This window comes from Lutjanus erythropterus, chromosome 24 (genome assembly GCF_056507025.1).
Source record: "Lutjanus erythropterus isolate fLutEry1 chromosome 24, fLutEry1.hap2, whole genome shotgun sequence".
Lineage (NCBI taxonomy): Eukaryota > Metazoa > Chordata > Actinopteri > Lutjaniformes > Lutjanidae > Lutjanus > Lutjanus erythropterus.
This window is the reverse complement of record NC_139340.1, coordinates 15,881,993-15,904,675: the sequence shown is the minus strand read 5'-3', so window position 1 is coordinate 15,904,675 and position 22,683 is coordinate 15,881,993.

The following is a 22,683-nucleotide window of genomic DNA, read 5'->3' as shown; positions in this document are numbered from 1 at the left end:
CGCGCTTTCAATCCGGGCAAGCTAAAACTTCAAAACTAGAGTCGGTTCGGGAGCAGGCCAGGTGCCACGCCTCTAAAACACACACAGAATGACGGGTGGGTTGAGACTATTGGCGAGACTGTGTCATGGAGTGTACAGCTGCAGTAAGAGGATTAATCTTTGACATTTTGTTTTGACTTATGTATGTATCTGTACACGCGCAGCCCACAGATCACCTGTCAGTCAAACAGTGTGGGCAGCACAAACTCTCTGGATGTTCTCTTGACAAACTTTGGACTGTTGTGGGCGGCCTTCACTTTTCTGTCTTTTCAGCGTTGGTGGGCATTGCTGATTATGGTAATAAGAAATACAGCATAAGATGTGAAGAAGAGGGAATTTAAAAAGAAATTCAGATGATAAATACAGAGGAAAAAAAACAAATTTATCTTCTTGAAGTTTGTTCCAGCTCTGTGGAGCCTAAAAACAAACTGCTTGCTCTCCATGTTTAGTTTGAAATGTTACCACAAGACCTACCATGGTAAATATATTTTGGTTCCAGACCACTGAAAGATTTATTGACAAACCAAAATGCAAAGCAAGTAAGTTTTTTCCTCAGACAATTATTATCTGAATCTTAACTTGTTTGTAAGATTAAAATAAGTGGGTAAAGTAAGTTGGATTTATGTGGTTATTAAAATTCAGATTTTATTTCCGACTTTTGGTCAGACAGACAGAAAAATGAGCCTCTTCTTCACAAAGGATTATCTTCATTTTGTCTATTTTGCTGAAAAGGAAATCAGAAAACATTCACTTACTGATTTGCTTAGTGCACACATGGAAACGAGCTTTGGCTCGTCTACATAGCAATAGATTTTTTTAGCTAAATTAAGAAAAAACGTTAAATAGATAGAGGACCACAGACGGAGCCTTGTGGAACTCCACAGGTTTTGTTTTGTCTAAATCATTTTAGTATTTAGTCAAATAATTTAGAACCTTAATGAGCACAATATCATTCCCATTTAAGGTTAAATTGTTTCTTAGCTGCAACGGCTTTTAAATTTTTTGGCTCGATCAGTGCGGTTTCTTCATTCTGTGTGCAAATAACACAACTTCAGACTTTGAAAGTGTGTGCAGGTGATGTGTGTATTGAAAGTCCTGTATTTGCAGACATATATACACTTTGTACCCTGACATTTTGTCTGGTAGGATTGGCGTGTCGCTCGCACGCAATTTAAAAGTCCAAAGTCGTGTTATTTGTATGCAGATTGAAGGGAACAGGCTGGATTGATATGAGGCTGTAATTTATAATCACAGATGCATCCGGACTATTTGTCTGTGTGTTGTTTTACTAAAGTAATCTGCAGTGTCACAAGACGAATCCCTGCACAGTTATTGTACTTAGTAACTGATTGTGATTACGAGGTTTTTTAATATCCACGCTATGGAGAATAAATGGCAACAGCAAACCTGTCATTACAACAGGCCAGTTTCAGTTTACACTCTGAATTCCTGCTGAGTAAATACAACAATCTGCCTGAGCCTGTTGTCATTTCACTTCCACTTCAAATCCTCAGCCGCTGTGGGAAAGTGCTCGCGTTCATAAATCATTCACTTGTTATTCTGCAACCCAGATATGGAAGAGACGAATGCATCGCGGTCCACAGCCCCCCTATCCCACATTATATCCGTCTTTTCTGCTCGCCGTGGCTGTGATAGAAAATCCCGGCGCAAGTTTCCGACTTAGTAAATGTCAATCTCTCAGAGGTTTTTGTGAGGAGACTTGCTTCCACGCGGCCACAATGGGCTTTTTCTGACAGCTCCAGTACCATGATAATTAGGCAGAGGTTGGAGAGGGAGGCTAAAACTGGGATGCCATTTGCAGTATTTGCATGTGTGTGTGTGTGTGTGTGTGTGTGTGTGTGTGTGTGTGTGTGTGTGTGTGAGTGTGAGTGAGTGTACGTAGTGGTGGCGGCGGGGAGGGTAACTGAGCTGATCCACAGTACACAATGGACTGGCAGCTGCTGTAAACGATAGCAAGGTCATCGCTACTGCAGCCGCTCGATCAGGACGGTGTGTGTGTGTGTGTGTGTGTGTGTGTGTGTGTGTGATGGAGAGTCTGAGAGCGAGAGTTGGCAAGTGTGTGAGAGAGTGCAGCTACATTTCCATCCATTTGTGAAAGGTTTTTAAGAGGACTTTTCTAACTTTCCTAATAAAATGCAAATTAAGTGCAACTTTATTGGAGCTCATAAAATAACTTACACAAAATATATGGTACGTGTCCCGGGCTGACGGCAGTAATGCAGCGTTTTAATGAGAAGGCAGGAGCACACTTTGTTTTATACTACACTGATAGGACATAACAAGTCATACTGTGTGTTAAATAACACAAAAACTAGAAATAATATTTATCTTTATCTTTACTAGACTTTATTTGAGCATTTATCAGACCTTTACTAGACTTTATTAGAAGGTAATTAGGGCAAATTACATTACACATATTTTTTAAATGATTTATCTATCGATTATTTTTTCGATTAATCGATTAATCTATCGATTAATCTAATGATTATTTCTGTGATAGAACAATTAATCTACCTAAAACACATATCAGAAACTTTTCTCATTAATATCTAAATATTTTATTGAATCATAATCCTGAAAAATAGACCAGTATTTTGACTTAAAACTTAGGTTTTAAGGTAAGATGATCACTGGCGGTGAGTTTTTGCATCAGTGTGAGCCAAAGAAAATAGTTTTTGTTGTTCTTCTGCCGACTGAAATGCCCTACAGACCGTCTTTAATGTTAGTTTAAGCTATTTCTGTCTCATACGTGGCTGATAAAGTGAACAGGAAGTAGAAAACAGCAGAATAACACTGTTAGATGACGCATGGTGTAAAGTTAACATGGGGCTGATGGAGAAACTTGGAGGAAATCTATTTAAAGTGACTTCTACTGACAGAAACATGCTCCACGCGTTGATAATCCTCATATATGGTGTTTGGGTGCTGACAGGAAGTGAACAGGACGACGCTGCAGCTGCAGGAGGAGGACAGGTCGCTCGCTGCTTCACTTCCAGCTCTCTTGCAGAGCAGTTTGTCCCGCTGTGATAAGTCATGTCCACTTTGTGGAGCCACAGAGAGCCAAACTGTTGCATCTCTGACTAAAATACGACACACTTTAGCGGCGAGTCTTGCTCTCTGCAGCGTGCATCGACGCACGATATGCAAATCGACGTATTTCCATAATCGATGACATCGATTGTGTCGAATCGCCCCAGCCCTAATTAGTGCACGGTAAAATAAAGTGCGACTGAGGCACAGCTGAGTCAGATAAAATGAAACTGGAAAAAATGGATCAAGGAGCTGTTTATAACTGGCAGAGCTGCTGAAACGCTTTTCATGTTGCCATATTGTATTTCATGTCGTCTGGAAGCTGTTACCAGATTATCTGGGATCACAGTCAAAACAGCACATCAGTCATGTTACTTGTGTGTTCGCTGTCCATTTCATGCAGAAACTCCTCAGTGACAAAAGCAGAAACAGGCTGCAGCGAGCAGAAAATCTTTTCTTTTCTTTTTTTTTTTTTTATGAGTCATATTTTTCCCTTTCCACTACTTTTTTTTTCTAATGTGACACTTCATGATGTGCTTGAAAATGTGGCCAGTGTGCGAGCGGGGTGTGAAAGAGAAAATAGAGAGACGTGTGCATAAACAGAGGAACAGACTGTACCTGTGAGCTGATAGTTCTGACAGATAGCGAAGTCGCTGTTATTCAGGTGTTTTTCCTCACTGATGGAGACTCTGACCCCCCGCAAGTCAACTCCTGAATCAGTTGTTTCCTGTTCGCTGAATGAGAGAAGCAGAGAGACTGAGGCTATCAGCTCATGACATGCAGGTTTAAAGGCTTTGCACACGAGCGCAGGTGTTGTCATTTGTTTTCATTGGCTGATCAGACCTCTGCTCACCTCTGCTCAGTCCACCAGTGCAGGTGGGGTCAAATCAGGGTATAACAAACTTAAAACGCCTGAGCGGGTAGAGCAGAGGGGTGCAGGGTCTTTAAAGAGCAACCAACATCAGTTTAAACTCTTTCACTGACCTCCAGTGGTTTCACTTCTCGCCCTGTTGCGGTGAAGTGTACTCCAGAGCGTGTCAGCACATCATTGTTGGTTCATTCAATCATTTTTCAGCCTTGTATACTCTGAAATAATGTTTCTAGATACTTAATCCTGCGTTGCAGTGAACGGGCGTCTCCACCAAAGCTTTTTGGAGTGCTTATTGTGCAGCAGTTTTTTTTGCAGACTCTTTGATTTCTATGATACGGGATATTCGCGGGAGTTATGGTTAATTTGTTTTGTTAATGTGCTACAAGAGCCAACTTTTGCAGGTCATTTGTGTTATCAACAAATAGTGAAAGTAAAAATGTCAGAAGGCAGCTGAAGTAGTACTCTACTTGAAGGCTGAGGCGCGATGGAGAGAGGACAGACCCGAGACGTCCGGTATTAAACGTGACAGTTGGTGTTTGGTGACCGTGACCCTCAGAGCTGAACTTCTTTCAGCTCTTGGCGACCAGAAAAAACAGCCAAACGTTCAGCGCCCTGCACAGGAAAACCAAAACAATGAGCGAGCAGAGGCTGTAAAGCTCGGTGGAAGTGAGGCGAGCAGCAGGGCCGGGTGATAATTCTCTGTAGGTTTGTCATTAAGAGTGATGGTTTTCACGTTACGCTCAGTCATTTGATCTGTTGTTAACATAAAGGTATTGATTACCGTGGCTTTAAAGCTAATGGAGGCTCTCAGCTGAAGGTTGGAACAGATGTTGCTTCTTCTCACGGTTATAATTGTCGATACTGTGAAAATCTGAAATGCATATAAAAAAGATTAAAACCTAACTAAAAGCAAATGCTTCTAACTTCAGATAACTGTGTAATTGACCCCGCTGTGCATATTTGATGCATGAGACATGTAAATTAGCATAATTAAAGCCCTGCTAATACCACATTAGGCTACACGTTCTATGACTTGATTCATGAGTAAAAAGAAGAACTATAAAAAGGAAATTATGTCGTTTTAACAGCGTCAGCAGTGGAATTAAGGGACCTGATGAAGCCAAGAAAGCCAAGTGAGTGCTTTTAATGCCGTGTTGCCAGAAGGTCGGGCTGTCACCGAACTAAATAAGAAACATCTCGATATGAAAATGGCTTCGAAGAAAAAAGGAGGAGGTGGCCGAGGGGAAGTTTCGAACATGGAGAAAAACACCTTAAAGCAGGTAATTTATATGTATGTAAAGAATGTATCACAATGCTAATGTCTGTTAGCACAATAAGGGTAAGTCCCATAATGTGTTAGCATCGAGCTAATGGACCAAGCACTGCTATTTATATACATATATATATAAAGCATTTTTTTTAAAAATCAATTCAGAAATCCTAATTAAAAAAGAATCATGATATTTAAGAGAATTGTTTTTTTCTCCCACTCCCAGGAAATAATCCATTTCTGCCATATTCTGCCAATAAATCCCCATAAATCCTACACACTGTACCTTTAAAATGAGATGGTTTATTATAGTTCTGCACTCTCCACAGTTTCTCTACCATTCCTCTAATGTATTTACGTGTCTTCCACATGATCTGGGCTGTTATATTCAGTGACATACCCACAAGTGTTTTTTTTTTATTACAGCCCACTTCATGAATAACAAACAGCACTGTTTAATTTTTCATCATCTTCTCTGTAATGATCATAAAAAGAAGTCTGGATTTAATGAACTCTGGAATGTAAGTAACAAATATAGAAGAGCATGATGGGAAAATGGCTGCAGAGAACCAAACAATTTGGCGCCGCGGCGACACGAAGAATAAAAATTCCAGCATGTAAACAGAAGAGCCGAGTGCTGAAAATGTCACATTAGCTATATTTATTAAAATCTTCCTGCTATGCCTCACTGTGCTCTAGATTTCCTTCTGGTGCGATAAGTTTTTTAATGAATTGGCCGGCGTCCAGCAGCACAATATCAACGCCAACAATAGCAGCCTTTGCACGCCACTAAATATCTGATGGGCTCTGCCGATTTCTGTGCTGATGTGCGGCGCTAAATACGGAGATGCCATTAGTGTGGGCCAGGCAGTCCAGAGCCATTATCTTAGCAATGCCATCTTGACATAAACATTTTGGAGGCAATTAAAGATTATATGTGTACGTGCGTGTGTGTGTGTGTGTGTGTGTGTGTGTGTGTGTGTGTGTGCGTGTGTGTGTGTGTGTGTGTGTGTGTGTGCAGAGCTGTCAAAGAGCAATTACGGTGACAATGTCCTCAATGTTCCGGGCGGCTCATTTTCATATCAGAGGAGACCGTGATGTTCCACAATTTGATTAATGTGTTTTCAGGGAGGACGTGTGCGTCGCGCACGGGGACGTATTTGCAAAAAACACACGCACGGAAAAAAAACACACACACACACAGGGAGATGAGATGGATGCGAGGCAGTAAATGGTTCTTAATTGATGCACTACATCCTTTGTTTCATTCTTTACAGGCCCGCCTCATTATTCTAACATTCCCAACTCTAAGTACTCCACAGAGCGGCTTCCATGATATAAACAAATAAAAACAGGAGCCCAGAATAGCAAACGGCCCAACTTCATCATTATGGGAACATGCTCTGTGTGCGTGTGTATTATTTTTATGAGCGCCACAGAATGCAAAGAACATTATCGGCAGCAGTACTCTGGTTGACCATAATTGAAAAAGCGTGCGCTTTTATCCATGAATGTTTGTGTGTGATTCTCATTTGGCGGTTAATGTCAGAGGTCTGAGACGATGTTCACACTCGGCCGACCACGACTGAAAATGCTTTGTGCGTGTGAGACAGACGTCCACCTGCAGAAGAGACGCAGTAACTCAGCAACAAGTAGTACTAATATTCTATTTTCATTAATATCTTGTTCTGTTTGACCTCTACTTTACTGAAACAATAGCCTCATTCGTCTGTAAAATCCAACACACTACTGCTAAAAAAAATGCATATATACGCCCAGTGGTGTGTGTGTGCTTCATAACCACGAGGACCCTTCGTATTCATATTAGCGTGCGCTGCGGCCTGTCATAACTAATTCATGCCACTAAAATCAATGAAAAGGCAGCAAAGTTATTTGGCAAAATAAACATAAATACAGTTAATAAAAGAGACCAGAGCCCAGCTGCATTAAAAGTAGGTGCTTTTAAGTAGATTCCTGACTAAACTTCAAATTTATAAAACCATACACACACATGGTTCTGTTTTATAAATCATCACCGTCATCGTTCAGCTCCCACAGTGGCCACAACGCGCCCGAAAGTGTGCGAGATTTACGGGGCTCTATTGGCAGAAAATGGCAGAAATGGAATATAATATTCATAAGTATGTTTTCATTAGAGTATAATCGCCTGAAAATAAGAATCAGTGTGTTTCCATTACCCCGAGAACGAGCTGTTACATTTGAGGGAGCAGGTGCTCTCGCCATGTTTCTGCAGACAAACCAAACACCGGCTCTAAGTGGCCATCAGAGGTTCCATGCATGCATGGAAGGGGAGGGTGAAACGAGGTGTTTGCAGTCTGCAGCCAAATCCTGCACACCGGCTGCGTATCAGCACCTCTCCTCTGATTCACTAGTCCTTCGCAATGTCAGTCGTGTTACATCAGCGGCGTCCTCTAACAACGCCGGAGGAAAAACACACATGCACAGACGCACATTAGTGAAATTGGCCAACAACCTAAATAAATGTTTTATTATCAGATTCCATCTCTCGCCTTATTTTTTTCCCATCTTTCTACCATATTTGACCTTTGGATGTCTCTAGAAAACAAAGTATGTGTTCTGTTTTTATAAAAACCACTTCCCGTGCCTAATAGTTTACACATCTGGTCCCTGCATGAGCGATCAGAGACACAAAGTTGTCTTCTTTAGAACAACACAGCCTGTGAACGTCACTGAACATCCTTTTAACGTTGATCTGTTTTCATTATCGACACTAAAATGCAGCGACAGAAGTTTCAGATTCACACACACTCGGTTTCTGGGAGCCAGAAACTTGGACAACAGCCCACAGAAGCTAAGCAATGTGCTGCTGTGGACAGAATCTGCAATTTTAGCCAATTAAAAGAAGATCCACCTAAAAAAAGTAATATCAGTTTAAGTGTGCACTATATTTAGAACATTTTCAGAGCTTTACTTTGCCATCAGACGGCCTTTTCTGACAGAAAATCACTGTTATATAAGCCAAATGACACTCTCTCAAAACCAACCAAACTCCATAGGAAAAATAATTCATTTTACCCTGCAGAACACTGTAGTTGCTGGTCTTGACTGCCTCAATCTGTTACTTAATTTACATTATTGTGTGACTTCAGTGTTTTAAAAGTTTAGTTCAGGTTCACAAAATTCACACAATAACACAAACAAACTAACTGATCTGTGCTTTAATAGACCAGCAACTCCTGTGTTTTGCAAAGTAAAATTGCTGATTTCGTCTATGGAGTTTGGTTAGTTTGGAGAGAGTGATTCATGACTAATAGAATGGTGGTTTCCTGTCAGAAAAGGCTGTCTGACAGCAAAACAAAGCTGTGAAAATATTCTAAACATAGTGCACACCTTGACTGATATTACAGCAGTTCATTGTTTAGTGTCTGTGCTGGTGCACGTCTCTTTGTGCAGAAAAAAACAGCATCTACTGTAAGTAATATACTGCCTACCACTAAGTACCTCATGCAAAATCCCTTTAAATGTGTACAACAACAGAATGTATATGTTTATTCCCTAAACCATTACTTCTTTTAAAAAGAGAGGTGTTAATGTATCTCATAAAGCTAATAAGGAGCTTTACTTTCATGCCAGCAGTCATCTTATACGAGCCGGTGTCGATTTTTCCAAATGATGTAAACGTTACTTAGGAAGGAAAAAGTGAAAGCTGTAAAAATACGGCTAAATTCAGTGCATATTTTTAAAAAGTGCACGTGCCAATTTTTACTGTATGTGTGATCACATCTGGGTGTGAGTGAGATCACATTATTCTGAAGCGAGTGTGTGTGTGTGTGTGTGTGTGTGTGACAGGTTGGTGTGGGTCTTAATTGAAGCAGGGTGCTGTGCCAGACCGGCCATTACGGGGCTGAATCTTGATCTAATCCGCAGAGTTAGTGGCCTTAAATAGATAATGCTCCTGTACTGGGGTCCAGTCACCGGGGAGGCTGAACATATGGTCCATGTGAGTGTGTGTGTGTGAGAGAGAGTGGGCGCATGTGTGTGTACATGTACAGGAGTAGACAGCTGAAACCGAGCCAAAGGCAGAACGGCATGCCTGTAGCATGAGCAGCAAACTTTCCAGAGTAACTGAGACCCCCAGCTGGTCTCTGCAGAGCGGTGTAACTTTAACGCTCCGCTAACACGAGCTGACACTCGTGGATCCGAGAGGAGGAAGGGCCTGCGTAGGACCTGAGGAAGATGAAAACAAAGATAGTGATGGAGAAAAGGAGCCGGAGAGACAGACTGACAGGCAAACAGGCCGAGAAACACAGCGACAGACAGATGAAAACAAAACAAGTGTGAGAAATGTCAAGTGCGAGACTCGAGTCAGGAGAAAAAAAAAATTCAAATGTAGGAAAAAGAGTACCTGCCAGAAAAAACAGAGCGGAAGAAAACCCCCGGCGCACTCCAAATTGCAGAGCCGGGGCATTAGAGTAGCTTGTCAATCACGACCCCCTTGACACGCATGGAGCAGGTGAGCCGAGGTTTAACTGATACACACACCGACGAGTCAATTACAGGCCGGCGAGGCAGAATGTCACGGCCGCCCGGACACTAAACCGATGGCTTAACCTCCTCACACTGCATCAATATGCCTCAGAGGAGAGGGAAGAAGGAGGAGGAGGAGGAGGAGGATGCTGCAGACTGAAAGCACGTGCAACACTCACATAGTACTAATACATTTTTGTATCTCTTTGTTAGTCAAATATGCAGAGGTTCTTGTAGTTTTAGGACTCTTCCTAAGCCCCTCCTCCAGACAGCAACTGTCCAATCATAGAGCAGCAACTGTAACTAGGCACCGCAGGCCTGCCCAGTCTCACATTTGTCTCCATGTGGAAGCAGTGTGCAGTGGGGGTCTAAGAGGAGTGACACTTGACGTCTTAAGTGTTTGGATGCTGGTGTCTTTTTTGTAGTCTTTCAAAAAACGTAAAGACAGAACAGCAAACGTGGGAAATCGATTAAACTTCGGTTGCGTACGTGAGGTGCACGCTATTTCTGGGGAAATATTAACGTTTGAAAGCACTGGAAACTATGCTGGCATCTTTATCCCACAATGCAATGCAGTAGTGATGACAACAGCAACAACATAACAAAAGCAGACAGTGGGCTCTCAGGAAGTGACGTACAGGTCGAGCAGTGTGTCACAAAAAAGTATGCACACATTCTGGGTATTTAGTGCATAGTGGACAGCGATGTTTGTGTTTTATCTGCTCTAACGTAAGCTGCAAATGTTAGCATGTCCAGCTAACTAGCTTACAACCTGCAGGAACGTCACGTCCTGCCAAACTCACTGCTTATTTCCAGGGGCTACACTGGGATCTGTGACTTGCTGGTGGGACACGGCTGATGATTTCATCACTTACTTCACTGTAAAAGTAGACAAGGTTTCTGCAAGATGCCTGTGAATGCACACTCACACACACACACACACACACACACACACACACACACACACACACACACACACACACACACACACGGTGCCGTTGCCAGGAAGCAATTAAAACTTGTCCTCGAAATAGTCCCTGTGCAATAGAACCTGACTGATACTTGTGTACACTGTGATGCTACTTCAGTTAGCATTAGCTCACCTGCAAGATATTTAATCAAGACTGACTCTGTAAATAGTAACGACCAAACAGGACAGAAAATATTCACATGCAACATGTTTGATTCACTGGTAGGCATCATAAACTAAAGAAGAGTCATTATAAGTATTATTCACACCAATACAATCAACTGTATAACAGCGAGACACTGTTTTCTGAGCAGTGAAAATAAATCCTCTTCTTCCAGTGTTTCTGTCCCAGTCACTGTCATTAACGCTGACATCACGTTCAGTGACTCTGACACTGAACCTAATCCAGGGCTTTGCAGAATCATCCAATATCAATGTTTTGTTTGGCGAGAGGCTTGTCTGAAATATTACGAACACAGCAGCAGCAGCAGCAGCAGCAGCAGCAGCAGCAGCAGCAAGCGAAGGGGACATGAGCTCAAGAATTATCAAAGTGACTCTCAACAGCTGCTTTGCTTGTGTCTCAATAGCTGGTTAGCGACAGACTGGAACATTTTCTTCTTGCTGACCCCTTTTATGTTTTATGTTTCATTCTGAACAAAAATAAATCCCACTGTTATCACTGTTTTAACATCAAAGAAAGCTGTGCATTATGGAGTATTCACATTGATCACAGTCTGTAGTTGCTAAATTAAGGACAGCGTGTATAAAGGGCTCAAAAAGGCAACCTCAAAAATCAAAAATTGACAAAAGACTTTGAACGCTACTTGGATTTGAGCCCCAATGACTTCACCTGGATTTGACTATTGACTTTCCTCCATGCAAAAGATTTGAAACTTTGTTGTTTAAAAAGTGTGAATCCACCAATCAGCTCATTTCCCTTCACTTCCTGAATCAGCCAACGCTGAAGCCAACAGCGTTTCCAATCAAGCTGCAGGAGAGAATCATGAATGTGGGAAAAGTGATACCAAAGAAAATTTAGTTCATGTTCAAAAACTGTGCGGTGGTAAACAAAGAACAAATTGCAATATGCAAAATATGCAGGTAAAAATTACAGACGGAGACGCAACAATTTCCAGCTTCGCTTGACATGTGAAGTTGCACCTCGAACAGTAATTTGGGGCTAATATTGACATAGTTATTGAGCTAATTCTTAGCTAATATTAGCTTAAGAGCCCAGTTGCTGACGGCATGAATGCAGGGAAGCTGGCAGTGGTGACTTAGACATTTTAATGCCAGGGTTCAAGTTCCCCCTGAACCATATTTTGCAAGGGAACCCTCGCTGCAGTCTGACTCAAGACGATGGTGACTGGTTTAGAGAAAAACAAACAAGACAGAGCAATTTTTCCACCATCACAGAGCACCGCTAAGACAGGCCTGGCTGTGCGAGACTACAACTTGTGACCTTCACAGTGACCTCTGTCATGACGTCTGCAAATGTTATGCTTCTGCAAATAAAATAAAAAAAATTAAGCCAACAGTTTGTAGCAGCAAAATTTCCTCATTCTTTTTAAATGTTCGACAAAATCATTAAGAAAAAGTTGAAAGAAAAAGACGATAAAAATACAGTGTTCAGCGTCAGTAGATAAGATCTGTCACATCTCCCGCTTCAAAGAAAAACTCTGTCCACACGCTGTCAATTGTGTTTAGCTGACTCACATATCTCCTGTCAGACACACAAACAGAAAACACACACACACACACACACACACACACACACACACATAAGAGGAGCTGGTATCTATAGGGCTGTTGCTCACTTTGCTCTCCACTCTAGAAGAGGAATGGGATGCGACTCGCCCTCATGGACGCCCATAGGCCTTCACCCCTCCGGGCGTCTCCATAGGTGTGTGTGTGTTTGTCTTTCATGAGTCAATTACCGAGTGAAGTCAGCCCGAGGCGTTCGCGTGGCCGGACCTTCACCTCTGCGAGGATGGAGTGACTGGGTGCTACAATGCCGACTCTATTCTGCTATAATTCACGAAAACGCTGTGTCTGTGTGTGTGTGTGTGCTCGCTGGGAATTAAGCAAAACACACAGGGAATCCCCCCGGCTCTGCACCCCCCCCCTCCCCTGTCCTTCTCCCTCTGAAGTGGGGTGGGCTGAGATAAGGCGTGTTATAAAAACACTCTCTCTCTCAGAGGGTGGTCAGAGCGGGCAGGTCACATATCTCTGATGTTTACAGGGGAAATCCATGATGTGAGCGGGGCCAAGGAGACGGAACAAGCATATGACTCTGTGTGTGTGTGTGTGTGTGTGGTTTATTTACTGAACTCTGGCTGGATAGTCATCATTTTAATCTATATTTGTAAGGGAAAGATTGTACTGTAAAAATAAGCAATCTGTTTTAACTTTAAAAAGTTTCTGTCCAGGATGCCACAAAATTTGAAGCTAACTGAATCTTAAAAGACACGTTTAAGTAATATTGTAATGACTCAAACTAACTTTTCAAGACAAATAAACTTAAAATATATATATATTATTATTATATATTACTTAAAGGAAACTGAATCTTTGAGTTTAAGCCACAAAAAACATACTTTTAAAAGTGGTTGAGTAAATTTGTGAAAGGGAAAGTAAATAATGCTTAATCATTTAATAATTTCAATTGAAGCCGTTTAATTTTCAAGCAAAGAAATAATGACAAACTGGTTGTGATTACGGGGCTGAAAGTCCATTTTTTCATGCAGCGAGACTTTTAAAACATTTTTTGCGCATCTATAACTCAGATATTCAAGTTTATTAAGAACAAAACTAAATTATCTCTGGCAAAACTTAGTTTATTTCAAAACATAAGAGTCTGACTTTAATCTCAAAAAGTTAGTGAAGCCATTTGCCTTGAAATTCTGAGTTTTCTCAACTTTTTTTCAGTGTAAAATGCTAATCATGTTGCATTTTAAACTTAATTTGATGAGTTAACTGAACTCTGTACAGAACATTTATACAAATGATCATTTCAAGTTAGAAAATCTTAAGTTTATAAGTCCTGAAGTGTTCTGAAAACAAATGCAGGAAAAGTTTAATTAACTGTAATGAATAAAGTTTGTATATTTACATTAAGTTAAGATAAGTTGATTCCTCTAGCTTCCTGTGTGATTTTTTTTACAGTGTGTTAAGGAGACGGTACACTGTGAGTGTGAGGCCGTGCCAGAGAATGTGTATTTAAATCAGGGGAGAGGTCACACAAGTACAGAGTGCATCGGGGTAACAAGGATTCTGCCCCCCTCAGGACGAAGTCAGCATCGGCGCGGCTTTGCAACAATCATAAAAAAGTGAACATACAGGATTTAAATTGAACTTTAAATTAAAAAATCTTTCTCCTCCTCTGCCTGTTTGTAGTGTTATCAGTCTTATCTGCAGAGGAGTTTTTATCTAAGCGGCTTGTGAAAGAGTTGGCAGACTGTGTGTGTGTGTGTGTGTGTGTGTGTGTGTGTGTCACTCTCATTTCCTCCCTATCACAGAGCTTATCTGTGGACTGCAAAGAATTGGGGGAGAGGAGTGACAGAATGGAAAGAGGAGACGGAGGAGTGTGGCGGAGAGAAACAGAGAGACGGAGAGAGACGGAAAGTCAAGCTGCGGAGTGAGAAGGGCAGGCAGTTGGTAACTTGTGTTTGTGTGTGTGAGAAAGTGCACACGCTTACAAACACGGGTTCGGGGCCGAGGTTCTACCCACTCGCTTCTCGTTTCTCCTGAAAAGGTTCTATCAGGAACCAAAAAGGACTCTCCTGCTGGTCCAAGCTGAAGAACCAAATGTGGTTCTTTGCTGAACCCTAAGAAGACAAGAGTTATTGGTTAAACCCACATAATGTTTTTTTAGGCACGCGTGTGTGGGTTCTAGATGAACCCCTTGGAATATAAATGGGTTCTTGGCAGCACAGCCTCTGTGGGGTTCTCGGTAGAACCCCTTGGACGAGTCATAGATGAAAACCTTTGACTATAAACGGGTTTTAGAAGGTGGAAAGGCTCTAAATAGAACTGCCAGAGAGGCTTCCATGCCTTTACAACCCAACAAGCCTTCATAAAAGGTTCCATGAGGAACCACAAAGGGTTGTGCTGCGGGGAAAAGCCAAAGAACCCCGTACGGTTCTAGTGAGCACCTTCATTTGTCAGAGTGTGGGCGTAGCCGTGGCAGTTTGACTGTTATGTCTAGAGGAGCATAATGAAGGGGAAGACACGCTCCCTATTATGGCTTTTCTTTGTGTATCATATGACACGACTCTAAAAGAAGCTCTAAACTGTCTCAGCAAACTGCACTTAGACTTACAATAAATAAACAATTATACAAAAAAAAAAGTAATGTGTCAGATGTTCCTGAAAGTCTTCCCTGCTATAAAAAGAGTCTTTAAAAAAAAAGCCAGAAAACTTCTGCCTTTGTTTTGCTCCTTATCTCCCCCAGGCTGCAGCTCTGTAGCGAACAATCGCCTCAAGAAAATGAGCTGGAGGTGGAATCCAGATGTACAAACTGGTCAAAACACACACACACACACACACACACACACACACACACACACACACACACACACACACACACACACACACAAGAGGCGCAAGGAAGTTTGTCTTCACTGCAGAGAGCTTCTCAATTAGCCACTAATTGCCTCGCCTTAACGAGCAGGACATTTCTTAGCACTAATGAAGCTGGTGGCAGGCTCAGAGAAAGTGTGTGTGTGTGTGTGTGTGTGTGAGTCGCAGCTACAGCGCGAGGTGTGTGTGTTTTTGAAAGATAGAAAGCGCAGAGACAGAGCGGAGATCTAATGGAGTCGGGTCCACAGCTCATTTTCAGCGAGCTGTTTGGCATTCTCTGGAAGGAATGCGTGGATGGATTACACTGCTGGCTGCTACAGCCACTTTCCAATGAGGCTCCACTTTGTCTTCACCCTTATCTAATCCACGTTGGAATGACCATCTCTGCAAAATGAAAATGAGGCCGGAAATCAAATGACCTGCCTGTTTGTTACAGCTGCGGGGACGAGCATGTGATTTGAGAAATTAAATCCCGCTCGGTCCAAAAAACGGAGAAGGTGCTTGCGCCAGAGAGTGTGGAACCGGTGTCCAAAATCTGCATAATAAAGATGCAGTGCGACACAAAACAAAATAGAGGCGAACATGTTGCAGGCGTGAACAACACAGGCGCTTCAGATGCATCATCCTTTCAAATTTCATCAAAATAGTGATAAATCAACGCCGGAGAACACGAGCAGACCCGGCTCTGACTCCATTACATGAAGCATTTTTGTAAACATGGAGGACATTAAAGAGCCACTCTGCTGATTTTATTTGTCAAAGTCAGTTTGTTTTTGTTACAATCCAGGCACCAGGAAGCTACCGGGCGGGGAGGGAGGTGCTAACGAAAGATGCTATCACGTTGCATTATGGGATCATAATAGGGACTAAAAGGGAGGCCATCTCTGCTGCTGCTGCGTGGATGTCAACCATTCTCGTTTAAATCATTCTCTTCCGAAAGTCCCACAACTGCATGGAAGTGGGATGCAAAATTTTAAATATTTCCTGCTTAAATACTGAACATCTGCGCCTGAATATTTTCTCCAGCTGTTTGCAATAGAGGGGTATTGATTGTGGTATTTTTTTTTAATTTTTGCATAGATAAAACAAACAAGACGTGTTAATAACTGACCTTTAGATGTGCTGATTCTATAAACCTATTCAGACAAAGCCAAGTTAGCTATTTCCCCCTTTTAAGCTAAGCTAGCCAGCTTCTGCCAATAGCTTTATTTTGATCGTGCAGATATGCAAAAGGTATCAATTTTCTCGTCTGACTCTCTGCAGCAAAGTTAATAAATATATTTCCCAAAATGTTGAACTGTTCCTCACCTGGCCAAACAAAACATCATCTTCCTCGCTAATGACATAATCTTTGTCTAACATGATCGTGGTCAGTGTCAGTTCTAAACATCCCAGGAAATCTTGACCTTTCACCTTTCAACACATCAGGAAAAACAATACCCTGCTTATTTTTTTGTTTGCACGAGATAAACATTTTGTGTATTTTGCATCAAGCTTCTTCAGGTCCGCTCATGGCTTCTCAGAATTTAGTATTTTTTCTTTATGTGTCAGAAAAATGATAGAAAATACCTTCAAGTTTCAGTGCTTTTTGGGAAATCCCCTTGAGAAAACAATATATCACACATCTTTTTCAAGCTCGTACGGAAACTAAGCAGTCACTAATTCCTCTTGGGCCCGGCAGCGCCTGATCTTAGCCAAGCGGCCGAGGCTAACAGGGACACACGACACATTACCCCATCTTTTCCCTGCCGTTCACAGCAACCCAACACTCCTGACACAAGCTCACCCCCAGCACCCCCCGACTGCCAAGCAAAACACCTGGCATCTGCATGAGAAGGGCGCCAATTTCACAGTGACTGCCAGGCGGTCAGCTGAGCCTCCGCCACACACATATTGGTGACGTGTGTGGAGCGGTACGGATGCGCCGTGTGTCTGCAAAGACAGCCTGTGTGTGTCTGAGCGGAGGGCAGGTATGTGAGAGACGGCATATTAAAACTATGTTGGAATCGGTGTGTGTGTGTGCGTGACAGACAGCTCAGTCTGGACACACAAAACCACAGTTTGGCAGCGCCTCTGCTCTGGAAACATTTATGACTATATATTCACATGCACAACCACACTGGTGTGTGTTAACTTGCATGCAGACACATTTGCGCTGTATGCATGTCAAGTGTTGGACAAAGTGTCTACATATAATTTTATATGGTTCCAGTGTCTCCCTGACATTGATGCATTTCCCTGTTGCGTGCTTCCAGTCCCTGGCTGAAGTTTTGTGTGTGTCAGAGGCCAGGGCTGGTGCTGAAAGCCTGATGGATGGGGTCCAGGGGTCACGGACTTCAGCTGTTGTTGGCCACATCACAACCCAGTGAACCGCACTGACTAGCCTTGGGTTCGCACCAGAGTGCACAGCGCTTTTTGCTGTTTTTCATTGTCGGAGCGATAGGAAAGCTGAGAGGGTCGGGGGAGATATATAAAGAGGGGATTCTGGAGGGTTTGGATGCCGCGGAAGAGGGTACGGAGGCAGGGGGTCTGGCCAGTCCGGCAGCTCTGAGCCTCCTTAGCACAGTGAGCAAATAAACAATGCAGCCCGCTCATCCTGGGAGTAACACACTGCTGGTCCATTCAGGTGGGAACCCACAGGGATCGGGCCTACAAGCTGTTCAGTGTCTCACGGTGATGTCGCATTCACTGCTTTAAAAAGAAAAAGACTGAATGGGCCAATCAAAAAAAAAAAGCACCTCAAAAAGTAGGAAATGCAGTGTAGCTCACTGAGTATAGGTTTGGATTAGAGCTGCAGCTAATGATTATTTATTTTCACAATTAATCCACTAATCATTCAGTCTGTGGAGTGCTGCAGAGATGATTTAATGTCTGCACAACACTGCTAGCTAATCTACATCAATTGTTAACTAGCTACTTACATATGTTAACTAATGTTAACAAAATTTGAGCTAACTAGCTAGCCATATTTTTTTATTTTCATCACAGACGAGCCTAAAATATAGCAGTAAACAGTAAAGGAGCAAGTTGAAGCTTGCTCAACTGTTTTGCACAGAGCAAAACGGGGCGGGGCTTCAAAAGTGTCAAGTGTGAAATTTTTTCATTGAAAATTATTTCCCAGAGCCCAAAGTGACGCTTCGTTTGTCCAACCAGCAGTCCAAAACCCAAAGGCTCTTCATTTACTGTCATAAATGACAAAGAAAAGCAGCAAATCATCAGATTTTGAAGCTGGAACGAAAAAAATTGACTGATTCAAGCGATTCATCAATTAAACAAAATACTTGGCGACTCATTTTCAATCAACTGATCGCTGAACTGACTTGCCAAACCCAGTGAACTGACACTCACTTGCAGCTCTGACTGTCATACAGATTCCAGCTGCACGCTCCCTGTGCTGTGTGTGTGTGTGTGTGTGTGTGTGTGTGTGTGTGTGTGTGTGTGTGTGTGTGTGTGTGCAGCAGCAGAGTCGGTGCAGAGAATAAAGGTCTGTAGCTGTAGTGTTTGATGAGGGATTTTTCAGTATATGAGGGGCTCAGTGACCCTGCAGACAGAGAGACGGGGAAAAAAAAACCCTGCTTCTCTCCATATTGGGATATATGAACCTTTCATTGTTGCCACGACGATGTCATCAGCTCTGAAAAAAGGGGTGGCTGCCGTGCCAGGTGCGGGCGGCCATGTTGCCATGGCGACGGTTGGTGTAAAAGATGGTGGTTGGTCGGTGGCTTTGGCTGTGGCGTGTGGGCAAACGAGAGGCAGCCGGCGAGCCAACATTGCTTTTAGGGTAAATATGGTCTAAATTAACAGCGCTGCTGTATCGACTCGGCGAGAGGAGGAGAAGGAAAAAAAAGGAAAAGAAAAAAAGACATTAAGTAAAAATGGATGTCTTAAACACAGCACAAGGTGAAACCAAGCAAGAATATTGCACAGGATATGAAATTATTTCCAATATCAGGCCAACTGTGGAAATTCAATTTCACAGCTCATGAACAATATCAAACAAACATGCTGGCTGAAAGAGCACACTCCAACTTGAGTGATACTGTATCAAAAGGCTACACAGCAGACATAAAAGCAGATGAGGTGGGTGAAGGGCAGGCTAACGGGTAACGGTAATCCATAACTCCACCAATCTCCATATTCAGGCCGTTTAAACTGCACATTAGCCACCAGCTATTCCCATGGCCTGTCTCAGACCTGGGAGGAGGGGGCGGGCCCGGCTTTCTAATGAACTGTATAATTAAATGAGAAGCTCCGCTCGGCCCGCTCTCGATTCCGAGACCACGATGCCTTAACGAGGGCTGGATTGAAACGAATGGCAGCAGGTGAAGGACAGGAGGACGGCGGGCTAATGCGGTGGAATGTGCCTTTAATGAAGAGGATGAAAGGTAGGAGGGGGCGGGAGCACGCCGAGGTCACGGTGGGCGCTCACCCGTGCCTCTGTGCCACAGCGCGAGGGTGCGCGGTCCCCGTTCGCGCTCCCCTCCATCTCTTTCCGTCTATCTCTCGCAGCTCGGGCTTTTTTTGGGAGCTGTGTGGGAGAGATAACTGCTTCAGCTCTCCACTTTGCCCTCCCCAGAGCTCGCCTTTTGATTGACACATGCTAACAAGCTAAGGTGTTCGACAGGGGCGCCGGCAGAATAGGTAATGCTAAGAGAACATAACCAGGGAATTCTCCCACAACCCGCGGTTCATGACAATCGACTGGGGAACAGCGTGTGCTCCTGCATTTTTTCTTCTCTTTTTCAGGAACTGCAACAAGAGTGTGGGCTTATGAGGTGTCAAATTAATTCATGTTTAAAAAAAAAGAAAAAAAAAAGAAGTCCTCGTAACACAAGAAGAAAGTGCAGGTGAATTTTCAAACGCTAAAAAGAGCCGAGCAGAATCGTCGGGCAACTTCCAACGAGAAGGAATATGGCTGCAGAGAATAGACAGATTCATTTTACAGGAGCAAAAGGTAGCAGTTGCACGTCCAAAACAGCAGTCCAGACAGGAAGTTGGAGCCATAGACGGTATTTTACATAAGTCGGATACACGATCTGTGGTTGAAGCGAGTTGTTTCCCTCTTCTCCTTCTCCTCAGGCTCCAGGAAGCTCAGGCAGGCTGCAGGAACGCTGCAGGAGCGCAGGACAAGTTCGAAATTATAATTTGACAATAACAAGTGACGACGAGTCCTCCAGCTGTTTATAACTGTGACATTCTGCATTAATTTGAACTCTGATTCACATGAAACAGGCAAGCAACAAGACAAGGAACAGAACAGAATAGAAATGTCAAAGGAGGACACACATATTTCACCTTGTTTCCTTGATTTCTGATGACAGATCACAATCGCTTTGTGACTGATCACAGTAAACACACTACAGATTTCTCCTTTAAGGAAGGGTTCGGCCTTCCTTGAAATGAGAGGTCAGGCAGTGGGAGAGGAAAACCTCTTGTGAGCTGATACGAGGCATGAAAATGTGTCTGCCAGCCTATCAATGGCCGTGACCGCGTCCAGTCTGAGCGAGTGTGTGTGTGAGAGTCTTACTGCATCATGTGAGTGAACTTAAGAATCCTTTCCAAATGACCATGAACTACAGGGAGACACACACACACACACACTGTAACTGGCTATATAAAGCGTGGATGGAAGAGTAATTTCAGTGAGATGTGTGTTACAGCCAGAGATTTCAAAGCTTTCCTTTAATGGATGTAATTAATTCTTGGATGCTCACTTGTCTGTTGTTTATTGTCTTTGGCAGCAAACTGACCACAAGCACTTGAAGGAGGCCGTTTACTGCGTAGTTACTCTTTAAAGTACAGTCAAGTGCTGTAGGTTGTTTTGCCCTCAGTGGGAGTGAGAGATCTGCTGGTTATTGCTGGAATTTAAGGACTATATTCTGTACTTTCAATTTCAGGAGTGTGTAGCGTTCACATGTGAACCGATGTGGTACCAGTACCTGGTGCAATCTGGACGGTAAACAACCCTGTGGATTAGTACAGAAAATAAGCAAAAGTTTATGATACTGACAAGTTTTTGTTTATTAAAATTGAATTATTTTGTAACCCCCATTTGTCTGACAGCCAATTGTCCCTAAAACAAATGTCCATTGCTCCAAAAGCCAGTTGTTCTGAAAATACACAATCTTTTTGGAGTTTTTTGCCTTTTATGCTGTAGAACAAAATGTTCAGGCATCTAACTAAAAACCGATTGACCTCAAGAGCAGCCACACAGCCCAGTTTAGACACTTTGAACCGAGCACCAAAAGGAGCTTTTTAAAATGCTCCATGCGTGCGAATGCATTATCATCGCCTAATGCCGTTTCCGTGCCATCACCACGCCATTATCACGGCTTTGGTAATAGTAAAGTCATGGTACGTGTGACTGTTAATGACCCGAAAGTGTGAAACGTGACTGAAATATTTGGAAGCTGATGCAAAACTGCAGTGAACGCACAGTGATGGGTATTAGCGGGACATTTTGTTCCGTTTTCGCCCCGTTTTGTCATCACAGGATGGCCGGCAGACGGCCGCTGAGCCTTTTCCCTTTATTGTTTCTCCAGCTTTTATCTATTCTGGTGTGGGATGCATTGTAAAGCTGTTTTGAAAAGTATTACATGAACAGAAATAAGCATTTGTTTATTGCCGTTGCTCGGCCAGAGAGCCGGTGCCTCATCTGACGTGAGTTAGAATCATTCATTTGCTTGAAATTGGTTAAATAGTGAGTAAATAAAACGATCGCCGGCTGGTTTGAAAGGTCTATTTCAGCTCAGACAGGAGAGGGTCAAAGCGGTGCAGAGACTAGACGGATCAGCAGAGGCCCGGTCCCTGTTGGCCTCGATGCTAATTAAACACTAACTGATAGAAAAAAGCCTTCTCCACACTCTAATTATTCCCCATTTCAAGTCTAATTTCACCAATCAGTGCCATCTTTATTTCTGAGAGCAAATTGGGCAGTAATCATTTTCTAGTGGAGATTTCCCTGCCTCTAATTGTTGAAGATGATTTAGTCATTATCAGAACGCTGGCTACTCTTATCAGTCATCTCACAGGGCAAATTTATCTGCAGATTGAGCTCGGAGAAATTAAGCTGAATATTGTAATGAATTTTTAAAGTGATGACTAATGGTGTTGTCATAGTTTGACTGAATATTTCCAGCATATAGAGGCCTAAATGATCTGCTGCAGGACAGAGAGATACTTTCAAAATATTTAATGCAAAATATTTGTATAAAAAAAAAATCGTGCATTTATTTGACAGCAAGTTTGAATCAAACCACCATTTACAAGTTTTCAGTGCAGTGACATTTAGCAATGATATGTAGTTACAATGTTGATTTAAAGGGATAGTTTGGATTATCTGAAGTAGGGTTGTATAAGTTACTAACTGTCTGACAGCCTTTTTTGATGGGA